Source organism: Furipterus horrens, unplaced genomic scaffold (genome assembly GCF_987537825.1).
Source record: "Furipterus horrens unplaced genomic scaffold, mFurHor1.1.pri manual_scaffold_2, whole genome shotgun sequence".
Lineage (NCBI taxonomy): Eukaryota > Metazoa > Chordata > Mammalia > Chiroptera > Furipteridae > Furipterus > Furipterus horrens.
In genome coordinates this window covers 54,480,160-54,507,731 of record NW_028327172.1, presented here as the reverse complement: position 1 = coordinate 54,507,731, position 27,572 = coordinate 54,480,160, and positions in this window count along the sequence as shown.

The window sequence follows — 27,572 nt, the reverse complement described above, 5'->3', positions numbered from 1 at the left end:
CTGCCAGATGGCAATGGGCTCAAGTAAAGGAAAAGGTTGGGGCAGTGAATTTTGAATACTCTTTCAAGAACTTTGGCGGTGAAGGAAAGGAGGGGGTTGGGGCTGAAGCTTAAGGAAAAAGTTTTTGTTTTTTGTTTTTGTTTTTAATGAAGATAAGAGGAACACAAGTATGTTTATAGGCAGAGAGGAAAGAACCATCGGAAACAGGCACCTGGGCTGCAGACACATCGTTTCTTAAGAAAATTGTTCCCCCAAGTTGTGTCGCCTGTGTTGAAAAGGGAGCACATGAAAATATAGAAGAGGAGTGAGGATTGATGGAGAAAAATTCTTAGAAGAAACAGGATGGAAAGGGATTAAAAAAGAGCCTGCAGGGACTGCACCTTGGATTAAGGAAGGGGAAGTATTATTTCCTCTAAGACAAGAGTGGGTGAGGAGCAGATCACTCTTCAGAGGAAGGCAAGTCAGGGAGTTCTAAACTGATTGTGTTTCCTTGGGAACGTTGGAAGCTAGGCTAGACTGAAGAGACTGTGGAAAACAAGAGGGTTTTTAAGGAAATTGGTGAAGGTTTGGAGTAGTCACTGAGGCAGAGAATACACCAGAGTTTACCAGGCAGCATTGAGGGTTCTGCTGGGGTTGGAACTCATTTATTAGTGCACCTATACCACCCTGTTGTATGGAACTTCGCTGTAGTTCTTAGCAGCCTGGAAACTGTAAAGATAAAATAGATGGAAGAGACATTTAGAATTGTGGGTTGGAAAGACATATGGGTTGGAAAGACATCAAGTCATAAATTTTCAGATGCCCGTTAATGGGGACATTAAGGAAAACAGTGGAGAGGAGAATGGAACAGTGGAGAGTATTATGCTAAGTGAAGTAAGCCAGTCAGAGAAAGACATATATCATAAGATCTCGTGAATATGTGGAATCTAATGAACAACATAAATTAATGAACAAAATAGAATCAGGTGTGGATATATGGAACAGACTGACAGCTGTCAGAGAAGAGGGGGTGGGTGATTGGACAAAAGAAGGTGATGAGATTAGCTAAAGAACATATATGCGCAGCCCATAGATGCAAAGTGTGGTGAAGGCCCGGGGAGGGGGAGCAGGGGCTGGGTCGAGGTGGGCAAAGGGGGAGAAGAGGAGGGGGCATCTGTAATAGTGTCAACAATAAGAATTTCTTTTGAAAGACTGGTATAGTAGTCACAAGTTGAATATTGGTTAAGATGAAGAACAGGTTTAGAGGGGAACAGAAGGGAGATGGAGAGAATTGCAATTCTTTAGTGATTTCAGAGATGTGGCAATTCCAAAAAAATGACAAAGGCCTGGGGTGTGGCAGTAGAATTAGGCTCTGAAACAGAGTTGAGAGAAGTGATGTCAGAAATTGAGGTGAGTGTGTTGTGTAGGTTAGAAAGATAGATCTTGAAGTCACAGAAGATGATAGCAGCAGAGGAGAAAGCTATTGCCCCAGCAGGGAGATCTGATCCTCTACCTGTCTTACCCTTTGTACTTGGCTGAGATGCAAACCCCCGTCTTTTCTTCTGACTTGTGTAGGGCCCCCAATCCTTGCTCATGTTTGTCTGCTTCTGCCCTTGCCAGGGGCAGTGTGCCTCTTCTGCAACCACTGAAGGAACTTACTGCATTTTTCACTTGCTTCATTCTTCTACCTTCCAGAAGCATGAAGAAAGATTACTGATTTGTAGAGTATCTCTCTGTTGGTTACTTGAACGCTGTGACCATCCTTTTTAAATCAGATGGTAGTCATTTTCCAGTTTCCTCTATAATAGATCAAATCTTCCTCCCAACCAAGCATTGCTGACTATTTAGTCTGTATTACAGCTGACTTCTTTGAGGAAGCCTGTCTGTTGTAAAATATTTGGGCTCATTTGTCTTTCATATTCAAGCTTCTGATTTAAGATTACTTTCTAAAAACAAACTGGGTCTCTTTCTATTAAAAACTACAAGCTTATGTATATGATGAATTTAATAAGTTAAACAAGAATAACATTTAAATGAAATTTTAAGAAAGGTTTAAAACAAATGGTTAAAATAATTTCCCCATGCAGGATCCATGATTCAAAAGAAATATCTCCCCATTGCCCCACTCCTTCCTTTTTCCCCCCTCCTTCTCTTAGGATATAACCATTTTATTCCATCTCCAGAAAAAAAGAGGACTATGTTTTATTTTTTTTAAGTATATTTTATTGATTATATTGTTACAATAGTTCCAATTTTTCCCCTTTGCTCCCCTCCGCCCAGCACCCCCCTTCCCTGACAATCCCCTCCCCAAGTCCATGCCCATGACTCACCCTTTCATATATTCTTCCTTTTTTAAAAAATAATTAATTAATTAGTTAAATATTTTAACAATAAAAAATAACAATCCCTCCCTCTCAGACTTAAGACCCTTTACAATCTTATAAAGGACAATGGACGAAGGTCTCGAGCTCCTCTAGTTGCTTCAAGCTGGACATGGTCGTCGCCCTACCTACCCTTGGGTCAAGAAATCCCTAATAAGAGTGGGGGTGTGGAGGGGAGGGTGGCCTTCCCACAAGGGGAAGGATCGTGCAGACTCCAGGTTGGTTGGCTGTCTCTGGACAATGGCATGCTTGGTTTAACAGGCTGGCATCCTTGTTGTATTCTGGGGGCAACAGGGTTAAAGGACATCATTCAATCCATAACCACTAGATGACAAAAGACAGGTATTAATTTTTCAATGTCCCACATTAGGGAAAAGAAGGGCTTCTTTGGAGGAAGGTGTGCAGGAACATCTCACCTGTCCAAAACCCTTTTGCCCATTATATTTAGTTTGGGCTGAGGGAAATATTTTAGGTTTCCCCCCTCTCAGGCCTCTGGGCTCTTTCTGTCCAAGCCATTAGGATAGAAAAGAGAAACCAGTTTTAAAGTGAAGCCCGCAGACCACCCCGTTCTTCACCAACCCAGCCACTTAGTTCAGCCAAACCATTGAGTCTCAGGAGGCAGCAATGCAGACAGGATTAAGTGAGGCCTATACGTACAGACAATCACTCAGGTAATGAGATCGTAGGCTTATGCCCTCTGGTTCAATTTTGCTCATTTGTTTGTGTTGTTCATTAGTTTCCCATAACAGGTGATAGCATAAGGTAATTTTCTTTTGTTTCCTGGCTTATTTTGCTAAGCATAATTCTCTCTAGTTCCAATCATGTTGTTGCAAATGGTAGAAGTTCCTTCTTTCTTTCAGTACTTATTCATTGTCATTTTCCCCCTTTGTACTCATGTTCCTCTCTGTCTCTCTCTGTTTCTTCATCTTCTTAAAGCAGACCCTTTAGCATCTCTTGCAATACTGGTTTGGTGGAGATGTATTCTTTTAACCTTCTTTTGTCTTGGAGACTCCTTATTTCACCTTCCATTTTGAATGAGAACCTTGCTGGGTAGAGTATTCTTGGTTGTAGGCCTTTGTTTTTCATTACTTGGAATATATTTTGCCATTCCCTTCTGGCTTGTAGTGTTTCTGCTGAGAAGTCTGATGATAGCCTTATTGGAGCTCCCTTGTATGTTATTAGTTGTTTCTCTCTTGCTGCTTTTAGGATTCTCTCTTTGTCTTTGAATGTTGGCATTTTAATTATGATGTGTCTTGAAGTGGGCCTGTTGGGGTTCATCTTCATTGGGACTCTCTGTGCTTCCTGGACTTGCATGATTCTTTCTCTCTTCATGTTAGGGAAGTTTTCTGTCATTAGTTTTTCAAAGAGGTTTTCTATCCCTTGCTCTTCTTCTTCTCCTTCTGGAATTCCTATGATACGGATATTATTATGTTTCATGTTGTCCTGCAGCTGTCTTAGAGCCTCTTCAGTCTTGTTCAGCCTTTTTTCATTTTGTTGCACTGTCTGTGAGTTTTTGTCTACATTGTCCTCCAGCTCGCTGATCCGATCTTCTGCTTCCTCTAGCCTGTTTTTAATTCCTTCTACTGTGTTCTTCAATTCAGAGATCGTATTCTTCATTTCCTCCTGGCTCTTATTGATAGCTTCCATGTCCTTTTTGATGCTGGTATAATTCTCAGTAAGTTCCTTATAGTTCTTCTGGAGTTCACTGTAGTTTTTCTGGAGTTCTTTGTAGTTTCCACTGAGCTCATTGAGCCTTCTCCATAATCCATGCTTTCAATTCCATATCTGATAGTTGGCTCCCCTCTATTTCATTTAGCACTCTTTCTGGGGACTCTGCCTTTCCTTTCGATGGGGGGTTGTTTCTCTGTCTCCCCATTTTTGTGACTCCTATTGTTTATTGGTGCTTTTTAGAATGATCTGCACTTCTTGGATCTGCCCCTGGTCGAGGACTATGTTTTAAATTCATCTTGGTCTTTGAAGCTTTTTTTTTTTAAAGGAATGGCTTGATTTCTATCTCATACTATCACTTTATCAGTTAAAATATCAGATAAAATGAGTTGGAAGAGTATCATTTTTTTTTAGTTTTAAATCAACACATCTCACACTAGGTTTCACATCTCATACAGAGGGCATTACCCTTTGCACATTTTTTCTTCCAGTTTGGAATTGCCAGAGGAAAGATGTAAATATGAAAGGTAATGAATACTGCAGAAAGATTATTAGAATAGCTGATGTTGTGAATACTATATCTGTTTTGCTGGAATATATAAAAGTTTACCCTTAAACTAAATCCGTGTTGAAAATTTTACCCTATGCTTGATATTGATCAGTATATTGAGAACTAAAACATTAAAAACAAATTTAAAAATTTCGTTTAAAACTCTAACCCAACTCAGTTTATGTATATTGTCATTGTGGAAAATAATAGGAATTGGACAAAGAGAAACTACTGATGGGGATGGAGCTTGGGCGTCAAACATAGGATCTCAAAACTTGCTACATGACAATGATATTTCTACATACCTTTTGGAAAGGCCCATGGTTTGGTTTTTAAATAACCTGTACATAATAGACAGTTCCTAAGGGGCAGAATAAATTCCAAAAACGTAGCTACATTGATAATCCTGAAAGGATATAAGAATCATGGACCATACGACTGGAAGAAACTTTGGAGTGAAACTAATTGTAATCATTTTTGTTTTTTGTGTTTTGGCTCTGGCAAGTTGGTTGGAGTGTCATCCCGATGTACCCAAGTTGTGGGTTCGATTGCTGGTCAGGGCACATACAAGAGTCAACCACTGGGTGCATGGATACTTGGAACAACAAATCAGTGTTTCTCTCTCTCTCTCAAATCAATTAAAAAAATTTTTTTTAAACAGATAAACTGTGATTCAGAGATGGCTAATTAATTGCCCAGGATGACATAACTAATTAGCCACCTGGTGAGGGGTTAGAATTCAGTATTCTAAAATACACATTCTGTTTTTTAATTGGCTATCTACTTTTAAGCACTTGCATTTTCAGCACTTTAGACTGGATATTGGGCATCTTGAAAGACTTACTTGTGGTTAAAGGAAGTTAATGCACTGCCTACATTTTGCTCTCGAAAAATGGGAACATTTTGACAGCTACTTCACTCTAGAAACAAACACCATCACCTCAAGGTGAGCTTGTAAGGAGTAACTGAGATGAAAATGATAATCAGAAGGAGGAATGGGGAACTGTTAACAGGGCAGCCTGTGTTTGTAAGTACAGAACCACCACCTGTTGACTTAGAAGTGAAAATGCAGAGGCACATGCAATCTAAAATGTGTCCCTCACTCATCAGTCAGTGTTTATCACAACTGGAGGTCTTAGTAAGTGAACTGAATTCTTTCAATCCGGGCATGTCAGTAATCGCCCATTGACCAAGTATTCTGTCACACCTGCCTGCTTTTCTTTCTTTTTCTTTTTACTTCATTACATATTGATTGACTTCTTGGGTTTTACAAGTTCATAAATCACCTTCTTTTAAGAGGCTTCTTGGCTTTTGTGTAAGTAGACTGAAAATACTGGAAAAGATTGATACTCGAATTATAACAACAAAGAACTTTATCTTCCTTCCTTCAGCTTCATATATAAGAGTGAAGCATCAAAAGATAGTGTCATTATGATGAAACAGATTTAAAAGCAGTGCAAACACCTTATAAAAACCCATGGTGCTAGCAGCCAGCCCTCCTCGGTTTGACGGAAGCTGTTGCCTTGCACACATGGAAGTCATCGGAGAGAGCTGGAGAGACTTTACAGCCAGGAAGATTTAATATTAATTACATAATGAGATGCCACCCTTTCAAATAATGAGAGATATGATTACCTAATTGCAAATCTCTAATCTTAGTGCAGGATAGACTGGAGTTTCATCTGTCTTGGAGGGTTACATTACATATTGTCTATGATAGAGTAATAGATGAATTGATACCTATGATCTTTTCTCCCCCTAAAATTTTCTGAATGCATCAACCTTAGGGATTGAAGTTTTGTTGTTATTGTTGTTTCTGCTGTGGACATTTTAAATTCCTGTTTTATGGATGAATCTTAAAGTATTCATTTTATTCTAGTTTCTGGATGGAAATTGATACATAATCTCTGCAAATATTTTTTTCTATTTCTAGCACCTCAGTGTTCTTGATTATAAGATAAATCAGCTATATGACATTTTTAATTCTTGTTTTATAGATGAATCCTAAAACATTTTTTCCTGTTTACAAACTGGTATATAAACACAGAAGGGATAGTTTTCTATTTTTAGCATCTGTTTTTATTATGATATCAACCAGCTATATGGTACTTTTTATGGAAAGGCCTGTGTAGTTATACAGTATTAATGTCTATTGTCCTCTTAAATAACAAGTCAGTCAGCTCTGCAGGGTGCTAATCCAGTATTAGCAACAAAAAAATTATAGTCCAGGCAGTTTTTAACAACTGATTTAATTGGAGATATTCAGTCATTCCTGTCTGAATTAATTTAATTTCTGACAGCCAGTTTAATACATCAAAAGGGAAAAAGAAAGCAAAACTGAATTTGAGGATGTTTAATTAATTGAGCTGACTTCTGAAGGGCTGCAGACTGTTAAACCATTACCTGTGAGAAGTGGTTATTCTGAAGGGACAGTGCTTTGAAAGAGGAAGGCAGTTGAGGCTTGAGAAAAGGGTCTCTGAACCAGTTTCCACTTCAGTGATTCAGAGCCATTGCTAATATTTTCTCCATGAGGATGAGGCAGGAGGAGGACACAAAATGTTCTGGAAATAGCTGTCATTCCTTAACAGAGTTTGCAAACAATTTACAGGCATAGTGTGTCTTTTGCCTTAGTTTGACAAAGTGACATTAACTTCTCACAGTGTTGCTCCATAAACTCTAATCGATGAAGCGAGTGATAAAGATCACCATGTTTACTGTGGATTAGTCAATTTCTACAGGACACGTGGCATTTCTGGAGACAGTTTTAGTAAACCTACAGATCCAGAGACATTCCCTTTAAACTAGACTCCAAAAACACCCAATGGAATAAATTTCAAGTGCCTCGGTAATAACAAGCATCACTATTAATTGAAAGCCAGTACTGTGCTAAGTTCTGTATTGATTGTCTCCCATAAGCTTCACTGCCTCTAACTTAGGTACTGCCCTTCTTTCATTTTCTTATGAGGAACCTGAGCCTGAGGGATGTTAGTTTGTTGAGGGTTCCACACATGATAAATAACGGAACCCAACTATGTTGCAGATCATAGTTTTTCTTTAAAAACTATGGTACGTATCATGTTATAATAATTGAATTCATCTGATTGTCTTAATTTTTTTTAACTTAAAAAATATTTTATTGTTTATGCAATTACAGGTTTCCCACAATTTCCCCGCTTCACCCCTTTCCACCCAGCCTCCCGCCCCACTCCCTCAGGCAATCTCTATACCAGTTATCCACTTCCATGGGGCATGCATATGTCCTTAGGCTGATCCCTTCACGTTCTTATGAATCCTCATCTTACCTCTCCTCTCTTAAAGCTCTCAGTCTGTTCCATGTTTCTGTGCCTCTGATTCTATCTTGCTTGCCCATTTATTTTCATTGGATTCCCAAAACCCCAGAATTATCTTCTGGTGGGTGGGTCCTTTGTAGCACAGGCTCCCCCTGCTAGGTGATTGTTCTAGGAACTCATCCGTATCAGTGTACCAGCTGGTATTGTTGTGAGATGCTGCGTTCAGCTTCAGTCAATTTTTTTTGAAAACTTAATGCATTTGCCCATTTCATGATAGGTGATGTACAAGCATACCTGCCCACATGCCACTGAGTGTTCGGCAGTTTTTGACAAAAAACAGCATGAACCCCATTGCCCACACTCCTGTTCACCTGATTTTACCCAAGTGATTTTTTCGTTGTTTCCCTGAGTGAAAAAAAGTCTTCAAAGGGAAATGTTTTGCCGATGTGGAAGAGGTGAAACAAAAATGACAGAAGCACTAAAGGCATCAAAATTGATAAGTTCAAAAAACTGTTTTGAGCAGTGGAAAAAAGTCTTGATAGGTGTATTGCGTTAAATGGAGAGTACTTTGAAGGTGACTGAAGTTTACACATGTAAGAATAAATACACAATTTTTTATAACTAAATTCATTTCTCCCCTCCTAAGTGAGATCATATGGTTTTTGTCTTTCACTGATTGGTTTATGTCACTTAGCATAATAGTCTCCAGGTTCATCTGTGCTGTCTCAAAAGGTAAAGAGTTCCTTTTTCTTTACTGTATATTATTCCAATTTGTAAAGGTACCACAGCTTTTTGATCCACTCATCTACAGATGGGCACTTAGGCTGTTTACACATCTCGGCCATTGTAAATAGTGCTGCTATGAACAGAGGGGTGCATAGGTTCTTTCGAATTGGTGTTTTCAGGATTCTTAGGATATAGTCCCAGAGGTGAAATTGCTGGGTGAAAAGGCAGTTCCATTTTTAATTTTTTAAAGAGATTTTATTTATTTATTTTTAGAAAGAGGAGAAATGAAGGAGAAAGGGAGAGAAATATCAATGTGTGGTTGCCTCTCGCACATCCCCAAGTGGGGACATAGTCCACAACCCAGGAATGTGCCCTGACTGGGAATTGAACCCATGACCCTTTGGTTCACAGGCCAGTGCTCAATCCACTGAGCCACACCAGCCAAGGCCATTTTTAATTTTTTGAGGAAATTCCATACTGCTTTCCACAGTGGCTGCACCAGTCTGCATTCTACCAACAGTGCACAAGGGTTCCCTTTTCTCCACATCCTTGCTATCACTTGTTGTTCATAGATTTATTAAATATGGCCATTCTGACCAGTCTGACATGGTATCTCATTGTGGTTTTAATTTGCATCTCTCTGATGCCTAGTGATGTTGAGCATCCTTTCATATGTCTATGGGCCATCTGTATGTCCTCCTTGGACAAGTGTCTGTTCAGGTCCTTTTCCCATTTTTTAATTGGGTTGTTTGTCTTCCTAATGTTGAGTCTTACGAGTTCTTTAAATATTTTGGAAATAAAACCTTTATGCAATGTATCATTGACAAATATGTTTTCCCATACAGGAAGTTACCTTTTTATTTTGACAATGGTTTCTTTAGCTGCGCAAAAGCTTTTTAATTTGATGTAGTCATATTTGTTTATTTTTTCCTTTGTTTTCCTTGCCCTAGGAGATATATCAGCAAAAATATTGCTATACGAGATATTTCAAATTTTATTGTCTATGTTTTCCTCTAGGATTTTTATGGTATTGTGACTTATGTTTAAGTCTTCTATCCATTTTGAGTTTTTTTTGGTGTATGGTGTAAGTTGGTGGTCTAGTTTCATTTTTTTGCATGTGCCAGTGCAGTTTTCTCAATACTATTTATTGAAGAGACTGTCTTTACTCTATTGTATGCGCTTGCCTCCTTTGTCAAATATTAATTGACCATAAAGTTGTGGGTCTATTTCTCAGCTCTCCATTTTGTTCCATTGATCTGTGTGTCTGTTCTTATGCCAGCACCAGGCTCTTTTGATTACCATGGCCTTATAGTGTAGTTTGATATCAGGTATTATTATCCTTCCAACTTTGTTCTTTCTCAAGATACCTGAGGCCATTTGGAGTCTTTTTGCTTCCATATAAACTTTTGAAATATTTGTTCTAAATCTGTGAAATATGCCATTGCTATTTTAATAGGAATTGCATTCAATCTACAGATTGTTTTGGGTAATGTGGACATTTTAATGATAATTTTTCCAGTTCATGAATATTGTATGTGCTTCTACTTATTTATATCTTCAACAATTTATTTCTTCAGTGTTATATAGTTTTCTGAGTAGAGGTCTTTTACCTTCTTGGTTAAATTTATTTCTATGTATCTTATTTTTCTGTTGTTGCAATAATAAATGGGATTTTTTTTTAGTTTATCTGATAGTTCATTATTGCTGCATAAAAATGCCATTGATTTCTGAGTATTGATTTTCTATCTTGCTAGTTTTCCAAATTCATTTATTAAGTCTAATAGTTTTTTGGTGGAGTCTATAGGGTTTTCTATGTACAATATCATGTTGTCTGTGAATAGTGACAGTTTTACTTTTTCCTTTTATATCATGATTGTGTTTTGGCTCAGTGGATTGAGCGTCAGCCTGCGAGCTAAGTGTCGCTGGTTCGATCTTCCAGTCAGGGCACATCAGAGAAGGAAAACTCTGATTCCAAAAAACCTCCGCTGCCTTGCGGCATACCTCTTCAGGGGAAAGGCTAAGGGAGTAAACCCCGACAGAAAATCCGGAGCCGGAGTCCCTAAGGTGGTTTGACGTTGTAGTCAACACCGGCAACTCCTGCGGCGCACCTGAAGCCAAGCTGTATTGACTCTGTCTTTCCCCTTGGACCCTTCAGCTGCGAAGAGAGGGGGGGTCTGCTGCATGGGCAACAGCTGGCCCTCCATATCACCCTGCCCAGGCTTTGTAGCTTCACTGGAGAGGATACTCCAGCGTCATCGCAAGATGTCGACTCAACATGGGAGGAGACAGATACCGGTTATAAGCTCATCCGATTGGCGAAGGAAACGAGCGCCAGGGGTCTCCTCTGATGGTGGGAGAGGTCATCGCACCTCACTGGACAGCTACCGCCCGCCTCAAGCTGGGCAGCCCCCAGCCAATTAGGTGCCGTCTCGCCATGGCTCGCCTGCCCCACTGGGTGCGTGGGGATCAGAGAGGCGTCTCTCGAAAAGTGGGCCACAAAACACTCGCATCAGGCAATTCCAAGCAAACAACAAAAAAGAAGCCTCCAGCTCTTCGCCTCGCTAGCTGGAACATCAGGACCATGTGTCCCGGACTTACTGCAGACCTTCCGTGGATCAATGATGCCAGGAAAACCGCCGTCATCGACAGGGAACTGGCACGACTAAACATTGACATTGCGGCTCTACACGAGACCCAGTTGGCCGACAACGGAACTATCAGAGAAACCAACTACACCTTCTACTGGCAAGGGAAGTCTCTGGACCAACCAAGACAGCATGGTGTTGGGTTCGCTGTGAAGAACACGCTTGTTAACTCCATAGAGCCACCCACAGGAGGCACAGAGAGATTACTTACCCTCCGATTGTCAACAACTTTCGGCCCAGTCAGCATTCTTAGCGCGTACGCCCCAACCCTCTGCGCCACCACCGAAGAGAAAGAACAGTTCTACCATGCACTGGATGAAGCGTTATCCAAGATCCCCAGAAGTAATGCTCTTTATCTCCTTGGAGACTTCAACGCAAGAGTAGGAGCCGACCACATGGCCTGGCCCACCTGCCTCGGAAACTTTGGGAGAGGAAAGATCAATGAGAATGGTCAGCGACTGCTTGAGCTTTCGTGTGACCACGGCCTGTGCGTGACAAACACATTCTTCAAGTGCAAAGAGATCCACAAGGTGTCATGGAGGCACCCCCGCTCCCGCCACTGGCACCAGCTTGACCTCGTCATCACCAGAAGAACGGATATTGGCAGCACCCTCCTCACCCGCAGCTACCACAGTGCAGACTGCGACACGGACCATGCCCTCGTGGTAAGCAAGGTGCGCATAACGCCGAAGAGGTTGCACCACTCCAAGATGAAGGGTCGCCCACGCATCAACACCAGTTGTGCCAGCAACCCAGTTAAGACCCAGCAATTCATCAACAGGATGGAAGATGCACTCGGCGAGGGAATGGCGGCAGATGACATTATCGAATCCAATTGGTCACGTCTCCGCGATGCCATATACAACTCCGCCATTATTGCTTACGGGAAGAAAGAGCGGAAGAACGCTGACTGGTACGAGGCTCACTGAGAAGAAATGGAACCCGTGATTGAGGCTAAGAGGAAGGCCCTACTGGCTTACAAGGCCACGCCCACTCCCAGTACACTTCAAGCTCTACGGGCTGCCAGGAACAAAGTCCAGAAGACCGCCCGCCACTGTGCCAACACCTATTGGCTAAACCTGTGCAGAAGCATCCAGGAAGCCGCCGATATAGGCAACGCACGAGGAATGTATGAGGGTATCAAGAAGGCAACAGGCCCAATCCCCTCCAAGATCGCCCCCCTTAAGTCCAAGACAGGTGAGGTCATCACTGACCAGGAACAGCAAATGCGGCGGTGGACCGAGCACTACCTCGAGCTGTACGCAACGAGGAACACCGTAACAGACACTGCTCGTAACAGACACTCCTCCTCTCATGGAGGAGCTAGACACCCCACCTACTGCGGCAGAGCTCGGCAAAGCCATCGACCGCCTCGCTTGCGGGAAAGCACCAGGAAGCGACGGAATCCCTCCAGAAATCCTAAAGAGCGGGAAACCAGTCCTGCTACAGCCGCTCCACCATCTACTCTGTCTCTGCTGGAAGGAGGGTTACATCCCCCAGGATATGAGAGACGCCAACATTATCACCATGTACAAGAACAAAGGAGACCACAGCGACTGCAACAACTACCGGGGCATCTCTCTCCTCAGCGTCGTTGGCAAAGTATTCGCCCGGGTCGCTCTTGCCCGCCTGCAGACCCTTGCTTCCCGTGTCTACCCAGAGTCCCAGTGTGGCTTCAGAGCTGGCCAATCAACAGTGGACATGATCTTCTCCCTACGCCAGCTGCAGGAGAAGTGTCACGAGCAGCATAAACCACTCTACCTTGCCTTTATCGACCTCACGAAGGCGTTTGATCTCGTCAGTCGAAGCGGACTCTTCAGCTTGCTACGGAAGATTGGCTGTCCACCACATCTGCTTGCTGTGGTCATGTCCTTTCACGACAACATGCACAGCACGGTGTCCTACAATGGCACAACCTCTGAGGCCTTCCCAGTCAGCAGCGGAGTAAAGCAGGGCTGCGTCCTCGCGCCTACGCTGTTCGGAATCTTCTTCTCCATGCTCCTCCAATACGCCTTTAAGGACTGCAGCGAGGGTGTCTTCATTCACACCAGATCCGATGGCAAGCTCTACAACCTGGCCCGTCTATGAGCCAAGACCAAAGTCAAAGAGGTGCTCATCCGTGAGATGCTCTTCGCCGACGACGCAGCCTTGACATCACACTCCGAAGAGGGACTCCAGCAGCTAGTCACTTGCCTTTCCCACGCATGCAAGGAGTTCGGACTAGCCATCAGCCTGACGAAGACGAACGTTATGGCTCAAGGCACGGGGACTCCCCCATGCATCACCATCGACGGATACACCCTGGAGGTTGTCAGTGATTTCACTTACCTCGGGTCCACCATCTCGAGCTCTCTGTCAGTCGACTTGGAGGTCAATCGGAGAATCGCCAGGGCAGCCACAGTTATGACCAAACTGAACCGGCGAGCGTGGAACAATTCCAGCCTCACTGAGAAAACCAGACTGCGCATCTACCAAGCCTGTGTACTCAGCACTCTCCTCTATGGCAGCGAGATGTGGACCACCTACGTAAGGCACGAAAGGAAACTCAACAGCTTCCACATGAGGTGCCTGCTATGCGTCCTGCATGTCGCCTGGCAGGATAAGGTCCCCAACACCGAGGTGCTGAAGCGAGCCAACATGAGCAGTTTGCATGCAGTTCTTAGTGAGAGACGCCTCAGGTGGCTCGGCCATGTCAAAAGAGTGGATGCAGGCCGTATTCCCAAAGACCTCCTCTACGGCGAGCTAGCAGAAGGCCAGAGGATAACAGGGCGCCCAAAACTGCGGTTCAAAGACATCTGCAAAAAGGACATGACACAATGCTCCATCATTCTCAACACATGGGAAGTTCAAGCAGACGACCGCCTAGCCTGGAGGCTCGCGGTCAGGCAAGGTACGTCACGCGCAGAGGCTGCGCGCAACGAGGAGGCGGTCCAGAAAAGATCGAGGAGGAAGCAGCGTCAACAGCAGCAACAACGGCCATCTGCCTTCACCTGTAACAAGTGCGGCAGGGATTGTCACTCCCGAGTCGGACTGCACAGCCATTCTCGGCGGTGCAGATAGACTCTCAAGAAGCTACGCCATCGTCTCTCGAGACGGACGGCTGCCGACGACGACGACTTTTTCCTTTTCCATTCAGATGCCTTTTATTTCTTCTTCTCTGATCGCTATGGCTAGGTCTTCCAGAATTATGTTGAAGAAGAGTAATGAAAGAAGCTATCCCTGTCTTATACCTGATCTTAAGGGAAACGCTTTTAGTTTTTAACCATTGAGTATATTGTTGGCTGAAGGAGTTTTGTATATGGCCTTTATTATGTTGAAATATGATCCCTGTATTCCCGCTTTGCTGAGAGTTTTTATAAAAAATGGGTGCTAGATTTTATCAAATGTTTTTTCTGCATCTGTTGATATGATCTTGTGATTTTTATCTTTCATTTTGTTTATGTGATGTATCACCTTTATTGATTAGAGAATATTGTAGCAACCTTGCACCCTTGGGATATTACCCACTTGATCATGGTGTATGACCTTTTTAAGGTATTGCTGGATCCAGTTTGCTAATATGCTTTCTTGGGGGTTTTAGCATCATATGTTCTTCAGGGATATTGGCTTATAATTTTCTTTGCTGTGTTTTTATCTGGTTTTGGAAATAGGATAATACTGGCCTAGTAAAAAAGCTTGAAAGTCTTTCCTCCTCTTGAATTTTTCGAAATAGTTTGAGAAGAATAGGTATTAGTTCTTCTTTGAATGATTGGGAAAATTCAGCTGTGAAATCATCCAGTCCACAACTTTCATTTACTGGGATTTCTTTTTTATTACTGCTTCAATTTCATTAGTTGTTACTGGTCTAGTCAGGCTTTCTGCTTCTTCCTGATTCAGTTTTGGAAGATTGAATGTTTCTAGAAATTTACCTATTTCACCCCGGTTGTTCATTTTCTTAAAATATAGTTGTTTGTTTATAGTATTTTTCTATAATTCTTTGTATTTCTGTGATAGCAGTTGTTAATTCTCTTTTACTTCTGATTTTATTCACTTGGGTCCTCTTTTTTTTTTTTTTCCTTGATGAATCTGGTTGAAGGTTCATTAATTTTGTTTATCTTTTCAAAGAAATAGCTCCTGTATTCATGATCTTTTGAATTATTCTTTTAGTCTCTATGTCATTTATTTTTGCTCTAATCTTGATTATTTCCTTCCTTCTATTCACCCTGGTTTTTGTTTGCTGTTGTTTTTCTAGTTCTTTTAGGTATAGGAATAGATTGTTTATTTGAGATTTTTCTTGCTTCTTGAGGTAGGCCTTTAATGCTATGACTTTTTTTCTCAGGGCTGTTTTTGCTGTGTTTTATAGGTTTTGGGTTGTTGTGTGTTCATTTTCATTTGTTTTCAGGTAATTTTTGGTTGCTTCCTTGATCTCATTGATTATCCATTATTTAATAACATGCTATTTACCCTCTGTATAATTAAATATTTTTGAGTTCTTTTTTTGTTGAGATTTATTTCTAGTTTAATGCCATTGTGATCAGAGAAAATGCTTAACATGATTTCACTTTTCTTGAATTTTTTTTGACTTATTTTGTGTCCTAACATGTGTTCTATTTCTGAGAATGATTCGTGTGCCCTTGAGAAGAATGTGTATTCTGCTGCTTTGGAATGAAATTTTCTGCAAATATCAATTAAATCTGTTTGATCTAATGATCTAATGTGTTGTTAATGTTGCTGTGTCCTTGTTCATTTTTTTTTTTTTTTTGTTTGCAAGATCTACCCATTGGTGACAGTGGGTGTTACAGTCCCCTGCAATGACTGTATTGCTGTAGATCTCTTTCTTAGAGTCCACTAATATTTTCTATATATATGTAGGTGCTCCTATATTGGGTGCATATATGTTTACAAGGGTTATATCCTCTTGTTGGATTGTTTCCTTTAGCATTATGTAGTGACCTTCTTTGTTTCTTGCTATGGCCTTTGTTTTGAAGTCTATTTTGTCAGATATAAGTATTGCTACCCTAGCTTTTCTTTCTTCTCCATTTGCATGGAATATTCTTTTCCATCCCTTCACTTTCAGCCTGTGGAAATCTTTTGTTCTGAGGTGGGACTCTTGTTGATAGCATATGTATGGGTCATGTTTTCTTATCTATTCAGCTATCCTTTGTCTTTTGGTTGGAACATTTAATCCCTTTATATTTAAGGTTATTATTGATAGGTACTGTTCATTGCCTTTTTAATTTTTTATACCTATGTTCCTCTATCTATTACTTCTTCTTAAAGCAAGCCCTTTAACACTTCTTGCATTGCTGGTTTGGTGTTAATGAACTCCTTTAGCCCTTTTTGTCTGGGAAACTCTTTATTTTGCCTTCAATTTTAAATGATAGCCTTACTGGATAGAGTAGTCCTGGTTGCAGGTCCTTGCTTTTTCATTACTTTGAATACTTTATGCCAATCCCTTCTGGCCTGAAGTGTTTCTGTTGAGAGATCACTTGACAGCCTTATTGGGTCTCCCTTGTAGATGACTGTTTTCTCTCTTGCTGCATTTAAGAGTCTCTTTGTTTTTAATCTTTGTCATTTTAATTATGATGTGTTTTGGTGTACACCTTTTTGGGGTTCATTTTGATTGGGACCCTGTGCTTCCTGAACCTGTGTGACTCTCTCCCTCACCACATTAGGGAAGTTTTCTGTGATTTTTTTCTTCCAAGAGGTTTTCTATCCCTTGTTCTCTTTCTTCTCCTTTTGGTACCCCAATGCTGTGGATATTGTTACATTTCATGTTGTCTCAAAGTTCCCTTACACTATCCTTGTTCTTTTAAGTCTTTTCTCTTTTTGTTGCTCTGTTAGGGTGTTTTTCCTACTATATCTTCCAAATTGCTGATTCAACCCTTTGTTTCATGTAGCCTGCTTTTAATTCCTTCTAGTGTATTCTTCATTTCAGATAATGTATTCTTCATTTCCAAGTGGTTCTTATTCATAGTTTCTATATCCTTTTTCATCCTGTTGTAGTTCCCACTAAGTTCCTTGTTGTTATCACTAAGTTCCTTGAGCATCCTTATAACCATTACTTTGAACTCTATGTCTGATAAATTGCTTGCCTTAATTTCATTTAGCTCTTTTGGAGAATGCTTCTTTTCTTTTAGTTGGGGGCTGTTTCTTTGTCTCCCATTTTAACTGTCTCTTCTCGTTTGTTGCTATGTAATAGACAGATCTACTTTGACTCCCAGCCTTTGTGGGATGGCAGTATGTGGTAGGAGTTCTGTGGTACCCAGTAGTGCAGACTCCTTGATCTCCTGAACTGGATGCCCTAGGAATGCCCCTTGTGTTGGTTATGTGGGCTCTCCTTTTATAATTGGGTCTTGATTGTTGGCCCATTCTTTGGTGGGATCCCCCCTCTGGTTGGCTAAGAGGCTCAATCCCCACCATGTCTCTTATGATGTTGTATATATCCTGGCATAACAAATAAAACAAAACAACATCAAAAAACAACAAAAACAAACAAAAATGCCAACAACAACAAAAAATTCAACAACAAAAGAGCAAAGAATAAGAAAAGAGAAGTACAGTAGATTAATGAAAGAATCTACCACTGCCTTTTTGCCTGAATCCAGCAGCGTTTTGCAGGAGTTTGGGTTATCGAATAGATTCACTCACATCTTCCTTATTGCCCAGGGAGCAGCCCTCTGAGCAGTGCTGGAAGCCTTGGGCAGGAACTTTACAAGTTTGGCCAAGTTTTCTGCTATAATGCTGAAGCCAGTTCTCCCTGTTCCATGTCCTGAGTGGATCAAGATAATATGTCCACTTAAACGGAGCAACATTGATCTACCACCCCATGATAGGGCTGTGTACCTCTTCCTGTCCCCATCTCCTGGGCAGCTTCAGCTTTCCTTTCTGTTACCAATGAATTTCAGATTTGGTCCCTCCTCTTTTGAGGGGTTTTTGCTCTTCAGTTGATCTGTCCTTTCCTTAATATACAGGGAGGGGCAAAAGTAGGTTTACAGTTGTGAGTACATGAAACAGGGTTTATTCTTGTACTATTATTTATTAATTATTGTATTATTTTCTGTAAAAACAACTATAAATGTATTTTCCCCACCCTGTATTTAAACATATTTAAATTTTTAAGTTCACAGTTAATAGTACGGCCCTTCATTCTTATTCATTCTTTCTGCTTATTTCCTTGGTTTCTGCTTGGAGTTTTCTCCCCAAAGAATGGGACTTGATGCTTTTGTTTGCCCAGAGCACCAGGATATATTTATTGGCTCTTCATAGAGGAAGTCAACTGGAAAGCTTAAGGATAATTATTCAGTACTTGGGATTTGTAGAGAGCATTGCTTTAGAGTAAGTCAGGTTTCTTTTAATGTGAAGTAATGCCATTCTTAGACAAAATTATAACCTTATTAAGGCGTTTTTTTCTTCCTAGTGCTTTTTTAATTGGCAAGTTTTAAGAAAGTCAGCCTTTATGAGGGATTTGGTCTAGGCTGATAGCAGATTCATTAACTTATAAAATATCAATGGGAAGGGAGTTAGAAAAGATTTCCAGTCTTCTATTGATGCATTTTGGATTGAAAAGGTCACATTGCAAGTTCCTAGATTACTCTGAGATTTAATTCATTGGAGTTCGGATATTTGAACTAGTTTAAATCAGGTATCAGTAGTTTTCTAATCTTAAAGCAGTAACATCCTTTCTTGACATTGAAACCCTTCATGGAAGCTCCATTTTTGAAATAGATAAAAGTGAAGTTTTTCTGGTTGCTGTGGGAGAGCTCTCCATACTTTGTTGGGCTCTGAATTAAAGCTTCTTAATCCCCTCTTTCTTTCTACCTGGTATGTGTGTTTCATGCTAAGAGATGGAAGGTGGAGACAAAGTAGAAATCCAGCAACTCTGCCTTTTCTCTGTCATCTATGAAAACTATGCTGCCTCTTCTGCAACAACGGCCCTATTCTCCACATCCAAGTGTGGTCAGTGTGTCAAGATTTAAGAAATGTTGATATCTTGAGAGATCTCACAGAAGTATCTGTCTTAAGTAGAGATCAGTTTTATTTTATTCACTAGAATGTTACTAAGATGAAACTTTGCATTAATGCATTTCAGAAAGATTTTAAAGGAGAAAATATAAAAAAAAGAAGTTTCAAATAATTAAGATCTTGTTGTCTGGAATTATTAATTTTTTTTTTGAATAAGCATTTGAGGGAAGAAAAGGCATTAATGTATATTAAAACTTTTCTGTGTACAAACTTTCAACTTATTAGTCAGGGAGGGGCCTTAGATAAACTCCAAACTAATGTTGGATGCTAGAATTGAGGATAGAAAACTACTTGCGATGTTAGGACTGGGGAAAGCATTTTATGACATGTTACCCTATTGAACCTTTAGAGGAAATTGTCTAATTCCTAGGAGTACATAGACAACCAGGGAGAGGTGGAGGAAGGTTGGCATTATGAAACTTTATTGGCAGCCATCTTGTATCATTTCTGAAAATCATCAGTTGGCTGAATAGTTCCACTGGACAGGAATCAGAAATCCAAATGTTATAGAAACAAATTCAGTGGCCATTTGCCTTTGTAGACACTGTGGCCAAAGTCATCCCTAGCTAATTGTTTCATCACCAACATCAGAAATATGGGTTCCCTGGTTTTCCAGAGGTGACATCTACCTCATTACAATAGAGAAAATGAAGTAAACATTGAGTTTGATGCAAATACCCTTACATTTTGTGAAAAACTAATCTACAAAAAAAATCTTTTAAAGCTATCTTATCTGGATATTGCAGTGTGATAATGGATAATAGATCATTGTTATTGAGCCTAAAAGACCCTGAGTATTTGGGGTTGTATTTTTTCACTTTTTCCTGGTTCCACTTTGAAAGGATTTGGCATCCATTTGTTATTGGCATAGCAAATAGATCCTTTATGGAGGAGGACATGTTGCTGCAGGAGGAAGACGGGCGTTTGGTGGAGACCACTCTAGGAAGTGTGCACATTCAGTTCACATACACTGTTAACATGCTCATGGCCTCCCTCAGCAACAGAGGGAGTGCTTTAAATATTTGGAATGTCCATCAAGGAGCTTCCAAGTGAGTAAGGTTATATGTGACTCATTTGTAAGTTTATAAAGCATTATAAATCATAGGTAAAAGATGTCCTCCAAATTTCATATTGTTAATATTATAAACAAACAAGAATATAAATAAATGAAAAGGAGGTAGGGAATTATAAAACCAAAGTATAAAACCAAAAGAAAACCCAGGCATCATCTGGCATACGTGAATCAAGCCTTTTCTAAATACAAGGTGCTATGGTTCTGTTAGGTTTAATAGTAAATTAAATGCTTTCTACCCATTTACTATGGGTCTGGCCCTTGGCTGGTTTGGCTCAGTGGATTGAGCGTCGGCCTGCGAGCTAAGTGTCGCTGGTTCGATCTTCCAGTCAGGGCATATCAGAGAAGGAAAACTCTGACTCCAAAAAACCTCCGCTGCCTTGCGGCATACCTCTTCAGGGGAAAGGCTAAGGGAGTAAACCCCGACAGAAAATCCGGAGCCGGAGTCCCTAAGGCGGTTTGACGTTGTAGTCAACACCGGCAACTCCTGCGGCGCACCTGAAGCCAAGCTGTATTGACTCCGTCTTTCCCGTGGACCCTTCAGCTGTGAAGAGAGGGGGGGTCTGCTGCATGGGCAACAGCAGACCTTCCATATCATCCTGCCCAGGCTCTGTAGCTTCAGCTTCACTGGAGAGGACACTCCAGCGTCATCGCAAGATGTTGATTCAACACGGGAGGAGACAGATACCGTGTCACTCCCGAGTCGGACTGCACAGCCATTCTCGGCGGTGCAGATAGACTCTTAAGAAGCTACACCATCGTCTCTCGAGACGGACGGCTGCCGACGACGACGACTCTGGACCACAGGATATTTTGTGCTAAACATTTTATATACATTGTGTCAAGATCATCTCAGTTCTTTAAGAACTATTCTTTGAAAAGTTCTGTGAGGTAGGTATTGTTATGCCCAATTTATTGTTGAGAAACAGAGGTTTAGAGTTGTCACTTAACTCATCTGAGATTATATAGCTAATAAATTGTGGAGCCAGGATTGGAACCCAGATCAGTACTAATCCCAACTCTGTGCTCTTGACTACAGTTAGGCTACAAATCATATCATTTCAGCCCATAGTAAACTTGTATACCAGTAACACTGACAGCAGGTCCTAGGTTGGTGAGCAAACCTTGCTCCTCTCCCTTACTAATTTTTTGAAAGTTCTAAAAGTTGGTAACCTGCTTTTGATCATTCTGTTGTTGAAGAAAAATCCCAAATAAAAATCTGTGCCCTAGCTCAGAAGTTGTCACTTTTTTGAGAATGACACACATACACACACAAAAAAATCTCAGGAGTTTAGGCTTGCTGGGGAGAAAGGCTATGGTGGAATTAACTAAGAAATGAGTAAAATCCTGATGTGCTCTTTTTCATTTGTGCCTAGCATTGTTTTGCCCTTTTGCAAAAAGCAGAGACCCTGGTTTTCATAGCTGTTTGCAATTTCAGCTCAGGTCTTGCTATAAAGTTTGCATTTAAAGCTTTGCAGTGGTACCCAGGTTCCGGCTAAATTTGAAAGTGACTGTGGGGGAGACAACTTTAACATTTCCCCAGGGAAGTGGACTGGAAAATTGCTGGAGAGTGAACTAACTGGAGGGAACAATCTTGAATTGGTCTCTTGGGCTGGACAAAATTACCTAATGGATTTTCCAGTTCTCAAAATTTTAGGAAGGAAAGAATTGCTTTTAAAAAAATAACAAAAAAAGTGAAACTGGTAACCCCTTCTATTTTTTTTTTTTTTTTCAGGACTATAAACTCTTGTACTCCTGTCTAGGCTTTGAAGAATGGGCATGTACTGGAATAGACATGTAAGGGACGACATGTGGAAGAGAAATCAGATTGATGTATAATTGAAAACACAAATTACCTAGCCCCATTTCCCCTTCAAAATCATTGCTGAATACTGAGATTCAGCTCCATTCAAGATTGCTTTGGATGCAGCTGGAACTATATTTTAATGAATAATATATCCTAATTATAATTAAGCATTTTATTTTTCCACAGACTCTAAAAGTATTCGTTAAGTGGCTTAGCTGTTTGCATACCAGGGTTTCCTGGTCAAAGGGGCCCATTATGTAATCAGTTTTCACCCAGAACACTCCCCACACTCCATCCCTATCTTGCTTGGAAATTGTATCTGAAACCAGAAACATTAAAGCCAGCTTTTCCCGCTCTGGATATATCCCAATACCTTTTCTACTTTAATGTGTTTTATTGTTATTCAGGTTGTCCCAGAATGACAATGTGTCTACTCTCTTTCCTACTTCTAATTTTTACTATTGGCTAATGTGTGTAAGGCTGTACTTGGCTCTGGGAATAAATATGCTCCAGTAGAGGGAGCCAGCCTCTGAGATCCCAAATATATTCATTGGAACAGTAAGTGTGAGTTCTTGCTATGTGCCTAATATTGTGTTAAGGTGGAGTGGACCCACAAGTGAAGCAAGCACCAACTCTTGATTGGGAGAAATAAGACCTTTACAGAAGAAGTGCAAATACCTGGTGTATATGAAGTGAGCTCTAAGGGATCAAAGTGCTATGAAGTTCAGACAAGGGAGATTTCCCCTTGGCCTGAGGGGTCATGGAAGAGAACATTTGAATTAGCAACAGTGTTGACTGTGCCAAGACAAGACATTCCAGCTATGTACGCAACAGGAGCAGAGGCCCAGGCCTGGGGAGCACGGAGGTGACTGGCAAGGGCCTATGTATGGTTTCATTTGACTGGAGTATTATTTGTGTGGAGGATGGTAATGGGAGGGAAAATTGGAGCCAGATTTTGAAGAGTCCTGGGTGTCAGGGAGGGAGCGTGGACTTATTAATGATACAGGGAGGCTTTGCTAAAAAAATGTGAGCATCTTGGCATCATTATGAGAACCATGATTAGTGATCTGGAGACAGTGCAGTGGGCAGAATGGATTGGAGGGACATGGAGGCAGAGAGAGACAGACTCTGAAGAGGCAGGTGAGGTGGGATGAATGGTAATAAGAGATGGCCCTAGAGCAGGTGGGATGGAGATGGGGACTGGAGACCAAGAACATTGTGGAAGGAGAACCAACAGTTGAACCCCTGATTCAGTATGGGGGGAAAGCTCGAGGATCTGAGGTTGGACAACAAAGAACAAGGTGGTGGCGTTGACAGAATTGAATGAGAAAGGAGGAGATGCCCTCCTTGCAGAGCTTGAGCTGACACTTTCTGAGCCCTGTCATGTTGGGCAAGTGGCTTTCAAGTGAACCCTCTGAGCTTGTTTCTGCACTTGTAAAATACAGCTTTAGTTCTTACAATTCAATATCCTGAATATTATTTGTTTAAGAAAAATAGAGAATGGAATGGCTTGACCAGTTCCCAGAAAGTAAGAAAAGGGAAGAACAGGACATACAATATGGACATTATCTGAACTTTCTGCTTCTGCATAAGATGTAGACTCTTGACATTTAAAGCAGGAAAACAACTTGAATGAATGATGGAAGGGTTTGTTAATTAGTTAGTGAAGAGGAAGGTTTTCCCTTTGACACTTAGGATGGCAATAATTTGGGGTGACTCCAACACTGGCCACATTTATAATAAAGGCTAATTGTGCAATGGGTAATAAACAGGAGAGGGGTTGAAATTTCCAAAGAGACCACACTAATGGAAATATAATGAGAATTATAAGCTTACAAAACATTGGACCTTCAAGTTTCTGTCCTACCTTTATATATGATAGATGACACAAAAATATTTCCACCTTGGAGTGGTGTTATAGGTGTATTTAGTGCTCAAAACTCAACACTTCAGAAAGAACTGAACTGTTTCTCTACATCTAACACCTTGTAAATAATCTGAGGGCTTCTAAGTTACTTGAAAGTCTGTTGGATTGAAATGAATTGGAAAGGAACAAGACCTGTCATTGAAAACTAATGGATTGAGCTTTTTTCAATGCTGAAGGGACCCTAAAGACCTCTCCCGTTTTTAAAGGAGAAAGTTTTTAACCTGCTTTCATCTCCTATTTCTTTGAGTATTTTTCACATAAGGGATGGAGAGCAGAAGATGTGGTTGTGGTGTTTTTAAGATGGGACTGGAGTTTGGCCTCAAGTCTTTCAAGGATACGATAGTTTTACCTACCAGGAATAAGATCTATTACACCCTGTGCAGCTGCTATTGTCGAGGCAGGAAAGTGAAGCTGAAGAGCTTTGCACAGCTGTCATGCAGAATTCTAAGCACCCATCTGATAAAACCTGGTGGTGTGACCCAGTTTCTTGGCCAGATGCCACCTTTGACTGTACCCTTTCCCCCCGCTAGCCCTTGTCTTTCATCAGTTTTGTTTTCGTTTTCTATTAGGAATATTCCAGATTTAGTAGCTTAGAAGTGGTGTGTTTGTGTGTGTGTGTGTTTTAAGAGGATTCATTTGTGTGCTTGATCTCTGACTCCTTTTTGTCTTTTAGGGGTCACAAAGACAAAAGAAGTGATTCAGGGCACTGAAAATTTTGCCATATAGGAAAAAAGAAGGGCAGATATCCTTATCAGCTTTCTTACTTGATTATAAAAGTGGTAAGGCATGAAATTGGAACAGATGGCATAAAAATAGCTAGACTTCTCTCCTTTAGTTGAATTTTGCTGACAATTTCTTTAATATCTTTGTAAACTTTCAATTACAATAATTCTTTAAGGGCTTTTAAAGGCTTGTGTGTAAATGCATCTGTGTGACAAGCTCTCATCCAGGTATGTTATAGGAAATAGGCAATAAGCAAATTCAAGACTCATGATCTAGACCAGAAAGCATATTGTATGTGTCTCTAATAAGTAGATTATGAAGTTATGATATCACCCGGTCCATTCTCTATCCTGAAGCTGAGACAGTGTAGTTCCCATTCTTAGGTTGTACCTGAGGGTGTGTGTGCAGTGGGTGGCCTGTCTTTGAAAAGTTAAAGTGTACATTATAACATACTTTCATAGAAAAGCTGAGAACATTTTGAGGATTGCAAACTGATGGGGTAGGCCGACGTGCAGGACATCAGATAGACAGCAAAATAACTTAAGTAGTGGGTATCTGATTTGCTTGTTGTCTGCAGATACTAAGCGGTTTGAGTAGCTGGGAAAAAATGTTACATCATTATCTGTGGGTAGTGTGGTGATAAGTTTATTATAGGGCAGAGTTACTGAAAGAGAAAGAGCTGTATCATTATTCATATTTTAAAATGCTGTGACAATGTACTCCTTCAGATGAGTGTTGTTCCCATAAATCATCGAAAAATCCCTGTACTCAGGGGATTTTTTTAAAAGATAGTATTTTCAGAGGTAAAGTTATTTTAATTTGTTTGTGGGAGGAACTTATCGCCCCCTATATTCTCTTCTACCTCCCCCACCCCTCTCCCTCTCTGGTAGACCACTCTCCCCAGCCTGGGGCCTTAGACCTCTGAGTGATTGGAGTGTGACAGACCCTCATTGTCTGTAGACCAAATAAAAATTGAATGCCTTTATATTTTTTTTCGATATTAAAAGGCCTCATAGGGTTGAGAATTGTACTCTCAGGTGAGCAATTTTAAGAGGAATAATTTAGTTTACACTCTGTTTTAGTGTTTTCAGTTGCCTAGTATCTATCCAAAAATCATACTATCTGACATTTTAGCTCAGCTCAGACTTGCACAGCAAAATCACAGCTGCCAATTGGACCCAATTCAGTGTAATATCTACTCTTAAGGATCTTGTAGCTTCCAAATCTTTTTATTATTCTTACTCATGGGTGGGTATGTAACTTATGTATTACTACTTGGTTCCTCAAGAGATTTCTTTCTAAAAGCAGAATAATGCTACAACTAAAGGTTAAGTGCAATGGACTTTGAAACTCCAAATCGCTAGTTCTTCAACCAAATCACATACTGGATGACAAGGCCTTTTAGCCATTCCTTTTATTAAAGGTTTACCTAATTAAAGCCTTCTGATTAATTATTCAATTAAAATTTGTTATCCTCTTCCCCTGAAATCCAGGTTTTTTTATTCGTACATTGCATATATGTGTACATATTGATTTACTTCATTTCTTCCTTTTTATTTTAACTCTTAAATCTCTAGAAGAGTAAATGTACTCAGGCATTAAATTTTTCCTTGTTACCTAGAAACAGCTGCACAATGGCTACCATGTTAGATTACCTTTTGCTTATGAGAGGCACCTGAAATGATGGAATAGTGGTAAGAACCTCAAAGAAGGAACATTTAATTGGAAATTCTACTGTTGAAGAGATAATGGAATAGGAGACCTTTTTATCTGTCTTTGATTGGTAGTAACTGCTCATAGATAATTTTTAAAAACTTTGAAATTTCTAATCTTTCTTTCTCCTATATTTTCTTATAAGTAAGTGTCTTTTTCCAGACTAGTTTCAATGACTCTTTTGAGTACTGGATAGAAATAACAAGAATATACTCACTTTTACTGTGTTCAAAGGAATCATATATCAAGCTCTTCCCATCAACTGAGGAAACCTTAGCTCAGAATTTGGAGAATCTAATCCCTGAACTGTTATGAGATACTTTTAAGGGATCCTTCTTGTCACTACTCATAAAAGATCATCAGATCCTTCAATGATATTGATACATCAGGAGTCTAAGGGAATTAGACAAATGCCTTTCTCCATTCAGTAGCACTTTTTCTGGTCATTTATGAATAGGGCAAAATATGATATATTTGAAATAATTTAATGAAAGACTTGAAATGGGTTTTATTTTGATAATTACTTGGGAATTTAGTACTACCCTTCTGGGGAACACTAGAAGATTCCACATGAGACTGTGATAAGATCAGGGTTAGGAAACATTCGTAGAAAAAGTGGAAGGGTGGCAATGCCCACATTTCTGAGTCTATAGCATCTGGACAAAATGCAGTGACTGTAGATGCTTCTGAAGGGTGATTGATAGTTCTGTCTCATAAAGAACAGGATAGAGAAGCATAGAGAAATAGACATATTTACTCTGGGCACTGTAGCTACCAACATTAACCTGGTTTCCTCAGGGATTTGTGTCATATCACAGTCTGGAATTGTGTATAATACAGTTTGCTTTTATGTCACATTAGACCATAGTAAATAGGAATATTTTGGAAAAATACTTATGTCATCAGAACTGTGGGAATAATAATGATATTGCTGTTCTATAAAGATTTCAAGGGTTTGTAAAAATCTGTTTATCTTTTCTCTAAAATTTCTTTCCTCGTGTCTGCGGAAGATATAAATATTGGAATTGGAATTTCTAAGTCAGATTCCATTTAATCTCAAATGTCGTGGGGTAAGTGTGGTATTTGA